We start from the raw sequence: 4,244 nt of genomic DNA on the forward strand, positions 1-4,244 counted from the left end.
CAGTGTCCACTAAATAGAAAATGCCGGAAACTGTGCTGTAATGTGTGACGTATTGGTAATCCAAACCTAACAGCTGTGTTTTTGTTTGTTTGTTTGTTTGTTTTGCTTTTGCTTCTGTATCTTCCTACTTTGTTCCTCCTGCCGGCACAGAAACTTGCCCTTTTACTGTATAATAGCTCAGGAAAGGAGAATCAAGGCTCCGCCTTCAGAGGGAGAGATCTCAGCCATTGCTTTTTAGAGCAAAGGTTACTTCCTTTGTACAAGTGACTATCCAGTCTCTGTTGCTGTTATTTCCATCACAAAACAGCTACAATTCTAGCTTGTCCTTGTTAAATACCAGATTAAATACTGGTAACTCCAAGGCCATGATAAACTCAGAACTTATGCTCTACTTTGAAGATTGCTCATTCAATATCAAAGCAAAAATTAATTTGACATGCCTTCTCCATGATCTTAGACTCCTTAGCCATAATAAGAAAAATATTTCATATTGTCAAGACATAATTTAAAATATCAATTAATTTATTCTTTAGTCATCATGTTTTAGGATGAGGAGGAAGTGAGATTGCTGCTAAAAAAATTTCTGTGGGGACACCGACTTGAGTCACAGCAAGTGAAACTAATGCCTTTCATGCCAGCATCCCATATGGATGCACATTCATGTCCCAGCTGCTCTACTTCCTCTTCATATTCTGCCAATGGCATAGGAAAATCAGTAGAGATGCCCTAAGTCTAATTTCTTGTCTGCATGTAGAATCTCTGGAAGAATTTCCTGGCTCTTATCTTCAGTCTGGCCCAGCCCTGGCCATTAAGCCTATTTGAGAAATGAACCAACAGATGAAAGCACTCTCTTTCTCTCTCTTTCTGTTTCCTACTTGCTCTTTCAAATAAAGAAAATCTTTTTTCTGGAAAGTGAGAAAGAGAAAGTGATAAATATGCAGAGGACTCAATTTGCTTAAGTTGGCTTTGAAGATGAAAGTGGACCAAGAGCCAATAAATTCATGTGGATATGAAAAACTGAAAAAGACAAATTCTCCTTGATTTTCTACCCAGATAATAATGTAGACCGTCTGGAACTAGGCATTGAGTTCAGTGAAACCCATGATGAATTTCTGATCTGTTGAAATTAGAAAATGATACATTTACGTTGTTTTAGCCACCTAGTGTTATTTTATCGTAGCAGTTATAAAAAAAACCAATAAAATATATAGACAGACATCAATGGTAGAGGGATTGCCATCAAAATGTGCCAAAGGCTGAGTTTTAAAATATTCAGTAGAAGATAGCAGAATATTATCTGGGCCTGATTGATAGCCTAGTGGCTAAATCCTCATCTTACCTATGTGCTGGGATCCCAAATGGGCACTGGTTCATGTCCTGGCTGCTCCACTTCCCATGCAGCTCACAGTTTGTGGCCTGGGAAAGCAGTAGATGACGGCTTAAACACTTGGGATCATGTATCCATGTGGGAGACCCGGAAGAAATGCCTGCTTGGGATGGGCTCAGCTCCAGCCATTAGTGCTATTTGGGAATCAGAAGACAGATCTTTCTCTCTGTAACTCCTTCTCTTTGTATATCCGCATTTCCAATAAAAAACAAATAAAGATAAATCTTGAAAAACAAAACCATATTATCAATAATTGGGTGCAGGCTAAAGTTTCCTAAAAAGAGTTAGGAAGACACCAACAGAGGGAAAAATAAAATAAATGGGATCAAGCAAACATTAAGCTCGTTTTTGAAAATGTCTTTAGAAATAAAAGTAAAGCATGGATTAGATGTTTTGCAACATCAATATACTTGATATAATATCTATAATGATGTTTTACACCAATCAAAACATGCAGGCAACTCATTAAAAAATTAAATCTTGAAAAGCTACTTGCAAATGACAAAGTGTGATTTTCGGACATCCCTTAGTAATCAGAGAGGCCAAATCAAAATTACAATTTAAGATCAACATAGTAACAGATAAATATACAACTTTAGTAGAAACACAGCATTACTTCTTGTTGCAGACATTGCTAATAGAAGTTTAAGCTGGTATACCTAGGAAAATCATTTGACAGCATTTAGTGTTGAACATATGCATACTTTATATTTCAACAATTGTCTTCTTAGATGTGTATCTAATATGAATCTATTTTCTCAAAAACAAGTGCACAAATACTTAGTTATACTTTATGATACTAAAAAACTAAAAAAGACCTTCAAAATTAGAGGTGTGAATAACATTCACCAATGATTATTGTCTAACTACAATAAAATATAACAAGATTATATTGTAGATAAACTGAACCGAAGACTTCTAGAATAAACAATGAACTCTAAAAATTTCCCATTAATATTAAGTTTGAAATCAAACAATACCCACTGACATAACTCTAGAAAGTGATAGCAGCCTTTATGTTTATTTTTTAATATGTGGGAAGAGGGGAGAAAAAATGACAAATGGAATACAAGATTTTTTTGAGGTTGGTCTTCATATTCTCTTTCTCATTTAGATGATAATTACAAGAGTGTCTTCTTAAGATTTCTGTAACCCTACAAGGAAATTGGTAAATAAAGACACAAAATAATTACCTGAGTTCAGTTCTACATTAAAAAATTTTAGCTAACAAATATGGAACTATGGAACTATCTTAACTTTTAAAACAACCAAATTTGTCAAAACTGTATAACAAAAAATATGTGAATTCCAAGATCAAAATTTCCAATTTGTGATAAGGAACATGCAACAAGACCCAAACCATGAATCCACTGTAGCATGTATGACTAAATATATAATTTGGGTGGTAATATATGAACAGAAAAAAATAATAATTAGAGGAAAACCCAACTGTAGATATTTACAAAAGTTACTATGACTGCCTTTTTGAATAAAGGGAGTTGTATAAAAATATTAAAATCATTTAATTCTGAAAGATGCAAGATATAATCTGATCAGTGACATACTTTATTCAAACAAAATCACGAAAGATTATTAAAGAACTAAAATGTAATACTATAGGAAACAATAGACCCTTTATGGCCAACACAATGCATGGTAGGTTAATCTTCGGCCCACAGCACATGCATCCCATAGGTGCATGTGTCTCAGCTTCCAATTCAGTTCCCTGTTAATGGCTGGGAGGGAAGTGGAGAACGGTTCATATCTTTTTAGCACTGAAACCAGATACAAGACACAAAAGAAGCTCCTGGCTGCTGGCTTCAGATCAGCTCATTTGTAGCCATTAGGGGAGTGAACTGGCAGATGGAAGAAGGAAGAGCTTTCTCCTTCTGTCTCTTCTCTCTGTATAATTCTGTCCTTTAAATAAAAATAAAATAAATCTTTTCTCAAAAAAAAGTTCTCCTGTCTTTTTATGTAAACAGATTAAATTCAATCTCTCTCTATTTTTCCATAAACATCAATTAAGTCTTTCCAGTATTAAATTTATGTAGCCCAATTTTGCTTTGGAAAGGAGTGATATTTCTTTTTTGAATGGTGGAATATGTAACATTTAGAAATGTCACACTTCTTTACCCTTTTTTTTTTCCCCGAGGAGAACATCTAAGATTTGCTTTTTAAATATAGGCATTTATTTGTATCTATCTATTTGACAGATATATCCATTATTAGGGAAATATAAAATAGATATAGGAAGCATTATATTGTGAGAACAAATTTAAAATACAACTTCAAAAAGAAAATTCTTGAAATGTACTTGTTTCAATTACTTGTTCTCTGTTAAATACATTAAGTATATCGCACATCAGTAAAATAATTTTCTAGCCTCAAAAAACTTATAGCACAAAAAGAATAATAATTTTAAAAAAAGAATTAAGACAGGACCTGAATAGCTGAAGGCTGGATAACAATGGGTTATGGACATATAAACAAGATAGCATAAAACAATGTAACATCATATCCTACTGGAATTCAAAGGGAGGTACAAAGGTTTTTTTGAAAAAAATATTTGGGGCCCGGCACGGTGGCACAAGTGGTTAAGATCCTCGCCTTGCACGCCCCAGGATCCCATATGGGCACTGGTTCTATCCCGGCAGCCCCGCTTCCCTTCCAGCTCCCTGCCTGTGGCCTCCCTGCCTGTGGCCCAAAGCTTTGGGACCCTGCACCCGCGTGGGAGACCCGGAAGAGGCTCCTGGCTTTGGACCTGCATAGTATCGGCCCGTTGCAGCTCACTTGGGGATTGAATCATCAGACGGAAGATCTTCCTCTCTGTCTCTCCTCTCTGTATATCCGCCTTTCC

The sequence above is a fragment of the Ochotona curzoniae genome, unplaced genomic scaffold (assembly GCF_017591425.1).
Source record: "Ochotona curzoniae isolate NIBS_2020 unplaced genomic scaffold, NIBS_Ocur_1.0 contig_3432, whole genome shotgun sequence".
Classification (NCBI taxonomy): Eukaryota; Metazoa; Chordata; class Mammalia; order Lagomorpha; family Ochotonidae; genus Ochotona; species Ochotona curzoniae.